At 44.0% G+C, this 13,094-nt stretch overlaps 1 long non-coding RNA gene across 1 annotated transcript; it reads left to right on the forward strand.

The window, feature by feature from the left end:
- Window positions 1-1,471: 1,471 nt before the first annotated feature.
- On the forward strand, window positions 1,472-8,597 carry LOC116073126. Its single transcript, XR_004111679.1, has 3 exons — window positions 1,472-1,771; window positions 3,221-3,396; window positions 8,509-8,597. It is a non-coding gene; the product is annotated as an uncharacterized LOC116073126 (long non-coding RNA).
- The last annotated feature ends 4,497 nt before the right edge of the window (window positions 8,598-13,094 follow it).

Below are 13,094 nucleotides of genomic sequence, written 5' to 3' on the forward strand. Positions count from 1 at the left end.
ACCTTGATTTGAGTTTAGTTCCAAGGAGACTTTGATAAGGCTTAACTTAAAAGCAGATGGCACTCTCCTGGGATGAAACAGGAGCTGTGGAGGGACGGTGAGCAGAGGGCAGGTCTGAGGACCCAGAATGCAGAACCCAACACGGGACTAACCGCTGAGCTCCTAACATGCCCATCTTGGCTCCTTTAAACTGTTTAGTAAGTCTATATTATAATGTGTATGCACATATATGTGCATGTGTTCATCAGTGTCCATGTGCACGCATGTACATGCATGTGGAGGCCAGAAGACAACTTCAGCGGTCACTCCTTAGGTATACTTTGAGACAGAACCTTCATTGGCCTGGCACTCAACAAGGCCCTTTGTATATAGTTAGGCCTGGCCAAGTCTATGCAATAGTCTCCCTTCAGAGAGTAATGTGGGTCATCCAATTTAAGAATGGGCATTCTAGGGAAATATATTGGTCTATATGCATGCATGTGTGTATGTACAACGTATGTGGGCACGTGTGTGTGAACATCTGTGTGGAGACAGAAACTGGTGTTGTGTGTGACTCTTCATGTTATTGTTTTAAGACACAGTCTCTCACTGAACCTGGAGCTCACTAAATTGGCTAGACTGCCAGGCTAAAAATCCCTAGTGACCCTCCTGCCTCTGCCCCCTGATGCTGGGATTGTGGGCACACACTGCCATACCATGCTTTGTGTGGATTCTAGAGCTCCACTTCAAGGTCACTTGCTCCTACGACAAGCCATCCCCCCAGCCTTGAACTTCATTTTTAAGTCCACTCAGAGCCAGAAAAACTTGATGGTCCCTAAGACATAGCGAGGCACTCACTCTACCCATGGAGGCTCAGTGTCTTTAGTGTCAGAGTGGAGGGGGCGAACCTGATATCCCTTCTTTTCCCTGTCAAGGTTCCTGACATGGAGGGCAGCAGACATTGGCTGCAGAGAATTGGAGCAAGCAGTAACCTTGCCTGGAGGTCCCCTGGGTTAAATGCATGCGGCGTTCCCACGAAACAAAGTCAAATGCTCTTGGAAGGATGTCAAAATACATCTCTTGATCCCCAAATTCTCCTCCCCCCACGATGCTTCCAAGGAGAGTTTCCGAGTAGCCTCGTGTTCTACGAAGATCAGGGCAGCTCAGATTAATATCAACATTTCATAGAGTCTAATAACAAAATGCTCCGCAAAGATGTTGTCTATCAAAAGTACATGAGACAAAGACTTCGTAATATTAAGACCAGATGTGGGAAATATCAGAGAAGGGATTTACTTTCAGCAGACCCAGCGAGATACAGGAAAAATGTACGCAATATCAAAAGAGTGTGGCTTTTGCTGGATTTTTTCCCCCACAAATATTGACCAGTAACAAAGCAATTTGTGCTTAAATATATACTGAAAAAAAAAAAATGGAGGTTTCTTTCAATTCTTGGCAGGAGCTCCTCTTAGCACTAAGCCATAATAGCTCAATAAATATACAAAGTCACCTTTCATTGTGCTCAAGTGCTAGGGAAGGGCAAACAGTTCACCTTCCCTCCTGCACCCACCCATTTACATCATAATTACTCCCCTGGTGACAGCCAACAGGGTTAGAGAGGCCAGCAAGCAGGACAGTCCCCAGACAGAAATGTTTCTCTCTCCCTGAAAGGAGAATCCCATTAAGGGAGGGTCACTTGGGACTCATGGTGGGATTTCTATTGCCCTTCCTGACTGCCATCCCCCCCCCACCCCCGCCAAGGAGCAAATAGAAGGACTCAGGTTACAAACAGGTAAGTGTCCCTCACAACTGCCAAACTGGTAGTTGTGTGGCACAAAACGACCCACCCACGGATGTGATTCCCACAGAGAGAGCCCAGTCTACTGATCAGGCTTTCTGGGCTGCCCTGCCACACCCTGAAGCTAGGAGCCAGAGCTCACAGCAGACACTCCAGCGGAGGAGGGTGCAGCCTTGTGTTTCGAATTTCCTGGCTATTGTCAATTTGTCTAGCAAGCTCCACATTATCTACACTTAAGAGACTTTTAATTTCCTTCCTTAATAACAAAAATCTGTCCAAGGTGGTTATAAAATGTGTATTTATTTACCTCTGGGACTAGGGCTGAGGGTCATGTGAATGTACTATGGGTTAGGGAGGAAGACGGGGTGAGAGGAAAGTCTGCTTTCCTTTTCCTTAAACTGCTCCAGCGCCCTGGATCTCATCCTCCCTCACTCTGGCTGATTTCAGAAACAAAGCTGTCAGACCTGAGGGCTCACTCACCTTACTACCCTGAGCCACTTGGACCTTTGCTGAGGTGGTTTTGAGCCTGAGCAACAAAGGCTTGAACTGATCTTTAGAGGAAAAATCAGGAAGCGCCCACCATTGGGGAATGGGGTGTGTCTACTGCAAACAAGCAGCAGCCATAAGCTGCTGAGTTTGGCCCATCAGGAAATTCTGGAAAGTTCTTCAATGACTCCATACTCACCTAAGGCCTGGGAGCTGCTTTTGCACTATAGGGCAAGGGTGAGTTACAGATACATGGCCTATACCTCCTAAAATGCCTGCTGGCTGCATTTGCAGGAAAAGGCTTCTCAGAGAAAAAACTGAAAGCATACAGGAGATTGTTCCCAAGCTGCAATTTTTTTGTTTGTTTGTTTTTGGCTTTTTTTGTTTTTTGTTTTTCTGAGACAGGGTTTCTCTTTGTAGCCCAGGCTGTCCTGGAACTCACTCTGTAGACCAGGCTGGCCTCGAACTCAGAAATCCACCTGCCTCTGCCTCCTAAGTGCTGGGATTAAAGGCGTGCGCCACCATTGCCCGGCCTGGATGCTGCAAATTTTAATTGCCCTGTGTCTTTCTTTACCTGCTTGAAAGAAGGGCAGTATATACTCAGGGAGGGTAGAACGATGAAGAAATGCTTTTAACATCCTCTATTCTGTCTGTGATTCAAGGTCTAATGAGAGAGGGAGATATACTCAGTGGGGGTTAAGAGAACTAATACACATGACAGCCGGACTGCAGTAGCCCAATCTGAGAAACTAAAGCAACAAAGTTCAAAAGATGAACCCTCATAAGGGTTCATCAGTAGATGGAAAGAACACCCCCAAGGCCTGTGAACCAGCCTGGAGGAGCACAAAACCCCAAGTACACAGGAGCAATGATAATAGCTACCCTTACAGGGCATTTATTATAATCCGTACCTATATTAGTTCATTCTGCCCTCACAACATTATCCTTGTTTTGCAGATGAGGCGCAAAGGTTAAACAGCTTGCCTGAGATCATGCAGCAATTAGTAGCAGAGTTCTGAGTCTATCGGAGTGGGCTTGACACTACACTTCAAGCACTGTGTTGAGGCAATGCCAGTCAGGCAGGATAGGGCACCAAATGATTTTTTTTTTAACTTAAGAGCTGGTATAACCTGGTGAGTAGTATTTGTGTACGTGGAGTAAGGGGGAGGGGGTGTTAAGATAGTGATGGACAAAGACTCACAACCAAAGAGACAGAGGAGAATACTGCGGTGATCTAGTTATGAACTATGGAACTATGTGGTGGGACTAGGGATGGACAGGGAAGACAAAGCTAGCCCAGACGGGGGGCTTTGTGGGATGGATGCATCTTTAATGCTGCTGTGTGTGGCAGCCTACACATCATTTTCCTGTTTGCCTTGAGCCTCTGGTGCATCTCCTCCCTTCTTTAGAGTGAATTCCTTACAACCTCTTGGTGGCTTTCTTGATCCCTCTTGCCCTGAGTCCAAGCTTGCTTCCCCATACAGAGCAAGCCGTTGACAGACTCAAAATGTCTAGCTAGAAACTCTGGGAAACAAGACTGGAGCCCTACTGTGAAATGGACACCCAGGATAGCAAGGCACCTGGCAGAGTGTGAAGGGGAACAGAGCCCTCTGAGATGGAGGGGCCTGCAGGATACAGGAGGGGAGATGTCCTGTCAGCGGTTGAAACTGCTGTCTGGGGCACAGGAAAGGGTCATGGTCGAAGAGGTCATCTGCAAGGAGACGTTAATGAAACCATGAGAATGGACAAGCTCAGAGAGAGGCAGCAAGAAGGGGCAAGGCCTGAAAGAAGCCCATTGTTGAAGATGACAAAGGAGGAGCGGACAGGAGACTGGGAAGGCTTGGTCCAGGAGGGAAGGAGAGAAGAAAGCAAGGGCAGGCTAGAGGGCAGCCCCTTCTTTGGAGCTGACAGACATTCTTATCAGCTGATACAGGAACCTTCACAGCCAGAGGCCCAACCCCTACCCCAGCACAAGAGCTCTTAGCAGAAAAGTATCCCTTAGTGAATGACAGAAAGTCAAGATGAGCCTGAACTTGGATAAGGTGGGATAATTTTAGGAGACAAGAGAAGCCCTCCTTGCCTAAGGATGCCTCCACCCCTCTTGGTCTCTGTTCCAGTTAAAACAGGTTGTATTGCCCAAGAATACACTGTAATAGGTGAGTTACACTGGGGGGTAAACACAGGCTCTGAAGCAAGTTTTGAAACAGAGTCCAAAGATAAGGATCAGGTCACTAGGCTCACAGAGGCTCAATGACAAGAGGTTAGGATGCAACAAAGATCGAACATTTGGTGACTTTGCCAAAGCAGGATCTGCCAAGGGTTGTCAGCCAACTCCTGGTATTTAGTCACTCAGCATTCAACATGCCAACAAGCAAGCATGTGGTCAGAACTCACTATGGCCTGATCAATAACCAACTCCTGGTCTTTATTCACTGGCAATAAGATCCAAGCAACCAACCAAACAAGCTGGTCAGAACTCACTGCAGCCAGATATTTGCCTACATATGTCTAAGCTTTCTAGCCTGTGCACTGAATGGAAAGGCAGACTCCAGGCCTGTCGAAGTGCTCGTGGGAGTCATGGGAGGAACAGCAAACTAAGCCCTGGCCCTTTAGATGAGGGCTGGCACCTGTATAGATCTGAAAGTTGCAGGACCCCCAGCAGTACATGAAGAGCCTAGTGGAAAAACCATTCGAGTCACTTCTTGGAGTTGGAGTTACAAAGATCTTTGGTGGAGATATAACCAGGACCTCCAGCCTGAGGCCAATAGGGGGAAAGAAGTCAGGGATGGGAGTATGGAGTCAGATGACTGAGGAGGGCTGACTGATCTCCAGCTGAAGAAGGCCTTGAATGGTATGTGAAGGTTAGAAGCTAAACATCAGAAAAAGCCAAAGCTTGCCGTGGAAGGGAGGAAAGGAGGTAGGTAGGCACAAAGGGAAGGATAGGGAGGGGAGGGTGAGGAAGAGAAAGAGAAGAAGAAGGAGGAGAAGGAGAATGGGAAGAGGAAGGGGAAGGAAGACGAGGAAGAGGAAGAAGCAGAAGCAGCAGCAGCAATCCTGTGCCTCGTAGAAGCTGGATAGCATGAAAATTAAAATATGAAACATTCAGGTCCCTGTTCCAACTCAACACCGGCCTCCAGGCATTCTTTAACCTGTGTTAACCTCTGCCTCACCTCTGTGACAAGGGTAATTGTTTCAAAATTTGATTAGAGAACAAGGTGGGACCATGCACAGCAACGGCTTGAGTTACTGATCCTGTAGGAACATTAGAGACATGAAGTTCCCTAGGAATGATCCGCATTAGTCATGACTTGAAGAATCTGAAGCATCTACAGTGTGACGTCTTAAGAATCTACCAGATAAGCATATTCTCTCTGCTTTGGGTACATTAGTGGCTGGGCTGGTTCAGCCATAGCTGCATGAAGCAAGCTGAGTCAGGTAGGGCTATGAACTCAAGGACCAGGCTAACAAGTGAGTGGGGACCTTGGACAGGGGGGGCATTAGGAGAACATAGCCCAGAGTTCCAGTGCCTAGAAGGGGCAGTGCATGTAGAAAGCAAAGTGGGAAAAGTGAGTAGGGCTGGCTGTAGCTCAGTTGATAGAATACTTGCCTAACATTCATGAATCCTGGGGTTTGATCCCCAGTACTACTTTAAGCAGGAGTGCAACCCTACATTTGAGAGAGATTAACTTTGCTGTCAACCTGAGTTCTATCCCCAAGATAGTGGAAGGATGCAACCAACTACAGAATGTTGTCCTCTACCCTCCACAGGGGCATGTGTGAATGTACACTACTCAAAGGCACGTCAAAGGCACACTCAGGAACACACACACACACACACACACACACACACACACACACTTTTATGTTTAAAAATGAACAAACAAAACAACAACAACAAAACTTGGGGCTGGAGAGATGGCTCAGTGGTTTAGAGCGCTAGCTACTCTTTCAGAGGACCAGGGTTCAATTCTCAGTACCTACAAAGCAGCTCACAACTGTCTGTGACACCTGTTCCAGGAGATCTGGCACCCTCATACAAAAATACAAGCAGGTAAAACACTAATGTATATAAAATAAAAATAAGTAAATCGTTTTGTTTTGTTTTTTTTAAACTCCACTTAGGGCCATCTGTGGCTGAGTTTTAAAGAGCAGTCTTAAGATATAAAGGAGCTATAAGAACCCAGGCTGGTGATGGCAAAAGTCAATCATTTGCAAAATACCACTCCATTATTACTGTAAGCTATATTTTTCCCTTTTTTTTGGGGGGGGGGGGTTAAGACAGGGTTTTTCTGTATAGTCCTGGCTGCCCTGGAACTCCCTATGTAGACCAGGCTGGCCTCGAACTCAGAAATCCGCCTGCCTCTGCCTCCCAAGTGCTGGGATTAAAGGTGTGTGCCACCACTGCCATGCTCAAAATTTCTGAAACATTTTTAAAAAAGATTTATTTATTTATTTATTTATTTATTTATTTATTTATTTATTATTTAATGTATATGAGTACACACCAGAAGAGGGCTTCAGACCCCATTACAGATGGTTGTGAGCCACGTCATTGCTGGGAATTGAACTCAGGACCTCTGGAAGAGCAGTCAGTGCTCTTAACTGCTGAGCCATCTCTCTCCAACCCTTACTTTTCCTTCTTTTTCTCTTCCACTATCAAGAGGTAAACTTACATTAAAAAAAAAAAATCCAGAAGGGAGCAAGTTTAAAATTCTACTGAGGAAAGTTATCCATTCTACCCTACTCAGTGTAAATAGGGAAAAGTCACAACTGAAGGGTCACATCCTGCCACTGAGGCACAGTTAACATGAGTCTCTACTTAACATGGTTTCTAAAACTTTCTAGGAGAAAAAGAGATTTTCATACAAAAGGAAGAAAATATCCCTAGCACTCTTGATATCCTTGAACAGAATCTCTTGTCCTCTTAGGATCAGTAGCTATTGCTTGTTTTCGGCTTCAAGTATCACAGAGACAACTCCTGGAATACACGTATCACAAGACTCTACTGCTTAGGTTTACACACACACACACACACACACACACACACACTTCTACCACACCTCCTTCACACTTATAATTCCCAGTGAAATCAGAAAGGACATGAGTGTGGAGGTAAGCACACATATGTTTCCAATATGCCACTTATCCATGTTACATTTGGAGAACGTTTAGCAACAACCACAAGATTGGAACCTTGAACTTAAGAACATGTCTGGGAATGTTGTGAGTCAGGATTCCTTAAGCCACAGATCACAGCTTCCATAAACTGACCTTCAGAGCAGATCTACAAGGTTTGAAGGTCAAAGAGAGGGGTCAGAGATGCTAATCTGAGCATTTCTCACTCTTGCACAAAGGAAATGTTAAAACGTGGGATGGGGGAGGGGAGAACCTCTATTACAGAGCCTGAGTGCTCCCTCTCCTCTCTCTCTCTCTCTCTCTCTCTCTCATGCATGCACACACACACACACACACACACACACACACACACACACACACCCCACTGCAGTTCTTAGAGAAAATACCTAAATGTAGGAGAGAAGATGAAGACGTTCTAAGAAGGAAGTTTACAGCTCTAAAATGCCTACGTCAAAAAGAGACAGAGAGAAAGAGATCTCAAACAACCTAATGATGCGCATTAAGATATCAGACAAATAAGAACTAACCATCCCCAAAAGCAGTAGATGGAAGAAACAACTAAGACCAGAGCAGAAACGAATGAAATGGAAACAAACAAATAAGCAAAATACAAAGAAAATTACATAGGCCTCAATAGTATGAAAACCAGGCTACAATGGGTAAACATTTTCTCAGTTTATATTTGCTTGGTGGCTCCTTCAAGATGGCAGTGGATAGATGCTTCTCTTTTTCATTTTAGATAGTTCAAAATTACTGAAGAAAATGCATATATACATTTCTTTTCTTTGTATGGACTAGAATATCCATCCTGTGCAGGAATAAGGATGTCACAGTAAGGGGGAGCTGGTAGTAAGCCAGTGTATAACAAGACCAGTTACTACCAAATAAGTAAAGACTGTTCTGAAGAAAATCCTAGTTGTGGGCCTTAATTGATGGGGGCTAAGTATCAGAGCCAGGGCTGAGAAAGAGGACAGGAACCCTGGGTGGGCTTTACCAATGTGAGTGGAGCCAGCCCTCATGCGAAGTTAGTAGGGATCCATCACTCCATTCAGATTAACTTTTTTTTTTCAATGTATTTCAAGTATATTTTATGTTTCTAAACCTTCCAGGAGGTTATACAGAACATGGTGTGTTGTTTTGCAATCTGGATGCTGGAGAGAAGCAGAGTCAATCTGGAAATAAAAGATATTTAATTGAATTGGCTTTTGTTTTGACAGATGTTTTATACAGTACTTTGTCTGTTAAGAACAAGATGTTCCAATAAATACTGGATAAGTGGGAGAGAAAATTTACTATGGGGCCATAAATCAATTGGCAAGAGGTCGTAAACTGCAAGATTGGTGCTCAAAGCATTTATTAGATTATCAGACTCTAAGATTGATCTGTAGTTTTATCTACCTTCCCTCATCCGTCATTTTTATAGGATGTGAAAAAGAGTTATAAAGGATAAATTGCTTTAAAAATTAAAATATGGGTTTTAGACAAAGCAGTCTAGCAGGATATGGAGCAGAGACTTTTGAGAGTGACGAACCCAGAGAACTATCCAAAATAGAAATATATTTGATATTTTGTAGGAGGTAATTGCCAGTTTAATAGGAAATTAAATACTAAAATGGAGGAATGACAGAAGTCTTAAAATCTAGAAGGTCCTAGAGGTTATTGCATCAGAGCCTATCATCTTACAGACGCAGGGACCAGACTGAAGGCTTAAGGGCTTCTATGAGACAGCCAGTCAATGGTATCAATGATCGTCTTTGTACTAAAAATGATACAAAAAGGTTAGTGCTTTTTTTTCTTTTAGGAGAGAAAACAATTTTGACAGAAAGAAAGCAAGGAAAGGAACAGAAAGAGAAAGAAAGAAAGAAAGAAAGAAAGAAAGAAAGAAAGAAAGAAAGAAAGAAAGAAAGAAAGAAAGGAAGGAAGAAAGGAAGAAAAAGAAAGAAAGGAAGGAAGGAAGAAAGGAAGGAAGGAAGGAAGGAAGGAAGGAAGGAAGAAAGGAAGAGAGAAAGAAAGGAAGGAAGAGAGAGAGAGAGAAAAGAAAGACAATTTGATATGTATACACACATATATATGTAAAATTTAAGTTAAAACACATGCCATGGGTTGGGGAGATGGCTGCAAAAGCATGGGGACTTGAGTTCAATCCCCAGCATCGACATTAAAAGGCCCGTACCAGGGTGTACAATGTAACCCTGGCAGTAGAGAGGTAGAAACAGGAGTCTCTCTGAGCTTTTCTGTCCAGCCAGTCTAGTCAAATCTGTGAGCCATGGGTTCAGTGAAAAGCCTTATCTCAAAAAAATAAGACAGAGAACAATTGAAGAAAACAACCAGTGTTGACCTCTGTCTGCCCTGCCCCACAAATATACACAAAGGGCGCACATCATTAAACTCCTTCAGGACAGAAATCATTTCTCCATTGGGTGCATTGTTTTAAGGGTCCATGACTATCTGTCTATACACTTCGGAATGTTTTAGAGAACCTTCTGTGCACCTCATCTATGCTTCACATGTGCCTCTGTGTTGGCAATGCCCTAGTGGCCCTAGAGACCGAGAAAAGAAAGCTCTGCACCACATACTAAATAAGCAAGTGTACAAAACCAGCTACTTGAGGCTTGTGATGCTCACCTTCCTGCTTGAGTGGTCTAAAGCTTGTGTTCTTCTGAGCCAAACTTAGGTGCTAACTAACCCTCTCAACCAAAGGCAGGGCCAAGGGAGGAGGATGCCAGCCAGACACAAGGGCATCCCATTTAAGGAGTCGCAAACTCTCAGAGATCCCAGACTGGACAGATGAGAATGTTTGCTGAAGGAAAGACTAGCAGGTGGGACTAGCCTCTCCACAACCATTTGCTTCTGCAATGTCAAAAAGAGGCTGGGGCCCAGAGGACCTGAAGACTGGATGCATCCTGATCCAAGTTGCACTGATCCCAAGTATTCTGGAAGCAGAAGCACTGGAGGATACAGGGTGCTCAGATAAAATGCATGCACTTAGTAGAGGTGTAATATTAAAGAACTTCAAATAACCTTCTAGTAGAGATATGTCATAAACGCTAATGGAACATACTAAATCTGTTTTTATGTGAAATTCAAATTTGACTCATTGTCTATATTTCTATTTGCTATATTTTATCTGAAGAGAAAAGCCAACAGAGGCAGAAGAGATACAGAACTATAAACGAAAGTGTTCCAGGGTCTCAGAGAGATCTAGATTGCAATACTACAGAATAAAAAAGAAGTGACAGAGCATTCTGGGAAAGTCCAAACTCGGGCTCTCAATCCAAAGTGCCTGTCAGAACCTTAGGAGTAGCCCCCACCTCCAACAAATTAGCACACACACATAATACACTGTTAAAAATTACATTTTTGTAATTAATCAATACATATCAACTCAGTGTTATTTTTACATATGCACTATGTGAAGAGAGCTAGATGACTCTCCAAAGACATTTCATGAGCTCCCATTGTTTCAGACTCTTTCGGTATCTGAGAAATCCAAGCTAATTCTTCAGACTGCATTTCACGAAGTTCACCAGATTAATGGTGAGTCTATGTGTCAGTCACAGCTAGGAGGACCACTGCTTGGGGGATTCTGAAGTCCAGCCTTCTAAGCCAAAGTATCATGCAAACAGGTTTACATCACTACTCCAGTAAGATTCAGAGATGGAAGCGGAGGAATGCTCTGCAAGTCAGCCCAAGAGGAAGGCTAACCCCAGAAGACTCACTGCGGTACAAGGAGAGGAGAGACCCCCTCCTTCAGACTCTTTCTCTCAGTCCCTGCATCAGATAGGGCAGAACCAGTGAGAGGGAAGACAAGGGCATGCTGGTCTCCAGAACTTTCAGCGGACTCTCAAGGACTCTCTACTTGGTACACAGTGGAGGAGAGGGCAAGGCAATTTATCAAAATAGAAAGATGCTGTGAAAGACTGCGGGCTAAATGGGGAATACACCATGATGCAGCAGACTCTCTGAAGAGCCTGAAAGACGGACAGAGGATGTCTTTGGGGAAATCAATCTCTAAGCAAAAGTCTATATGACCCTCCACTATAGGACCACTCACAGGACTTAAAGAAAAAAATCAGTTATTCTAATACATATGTGCATTCATGTGTTCCCAATGTGTGCATATGGAAGGATGTATGTATGTGAAAATGCATGTAGAAGCCAGAAGTTGATGACGGGGGTCTTCCACAATCACTCTTCACTGTATATTTTAAGACAGGGTTTTCATTGAACCTTGTTTGCTAATTTGGCTAGACTGGTTGGTCAGCAGGTCCCAAAGAGTCTTCTTTTGTCTCAGTGCTGGCATTACATATGTGTACCTCATAATTTTTAAGTTTTTTGTTATGTATATGGGAATATGTGTATGGGAGTATGTGTATGGGTGTATGTGTGTGTGTGTGGGTATATGTGTGTGGGTATTTTTGTGTGGGTGTATGTGTGTGGGTATATGTGCATGGGTGTCTTGTTTTCAGGTATCCATGGAGACCAAAAGAAGGTATCATTTGTATCCCTCAGAACTGTGGTTACAGATGGCTGTGAGCTACTATGTGGGTGCTGGGATCTGAGTGCAGGTCCTTTGCAAGAGCAGCCAATGCTTTTAGTTACTGAGCCCTCTCTCCAGCCCCTCGGCTTTAAAAGAAAAACGTGTTCTGGAGGATCCCTTATCTAAAATGTGTGAATTGAAAGTGTTTCAAATTCAGAACTTGTGGAGATTTTTGAATAATTTACATATCACTAGTGACAGTTAATGGGGATGGACTTCAAGTGTAAATATTGAATCGCTCATGCTTCATATATACCTTACACCATCGGTGAACATATTTTATATATTTAATAGTCTTGTGTTGTCACTTGGTGCTCACTTAAAACTTCACATGAGTCTCTGAAATGCTTAGCCTGAGCTGGGGACATGGCTCAGCCAGTAAAGCGATGCTGCACAAGAATGTGGACCTCAGGAGCTGGAGAGATGGCTCAGTGGTTAAGAGCACTGACTGCTCTTCCAGAGGTCCTGAATTCAATTCCCAGCAACCACATGGTGGCTCACAACCATTTGGAATGGGATCCAATGCCCTCTTCTGGTGTATCTGAAGACAGCATCAGTGTACTCACATACATAAAATAAATCTTTAAAAGAATGTAGCCTTCAGCTGATCCCTAGAAACTGTGACTTAAAATGAAGAGGAGGAGGAGGGAGAGGAGGAGCTCACTGGGTATGGTGGTACATGCTTTTAATCACAGCACTCAAGAGGAAAAGGTAAGTAGATCTCTTTGAGACCAGCCTGGTGTGCATAGGGAGTCCAGGCCAGGCACAGCTATATACCCTGTCCTCAAAAAAAAAGAAAGAAAAAGAAAAAAAAAATCTGGCCACAGTAGTGTGTGTCTACAATCTCAGAGCTGAGGAGAAAGAGAGGGAGAGATCCCTAGGGCTTGCTGGTCAGCCAGCTAGCCTACTTGATGAGCTCCGTCTATTGAGAGACTGTCTCGAATAAACAAGGTGGACAGCCATCCTGAGAAAGAACACAAAATTAACCTTTGACCTGAGCACATGTGTGTGCAAAAATGCACACACACACACAAACATGAGCACAGGTAAGCATAGAACACATGCATACATACATACATACATACATACATACATACATACATACATACAAATGAATGCTCAGCCCATGGCATCCTGGATTTAAATCTGAACAAA

Source organism: Mastomys coucha, unplaced genomic scaffold (genome assembly GCF_008632895.1).
Source record: "Mastomys coucha isolate ucsf_1 unplaced genomic scaffold, UCSF_Mcou_1 pScaffold23, whole genome shotgun sequence".
Lineage (NCBI taxonomy): Eukaryota > Metazoa > Chordata > Mammalia > Rodentia > Muridae > Mastomys > Mastomys coucha.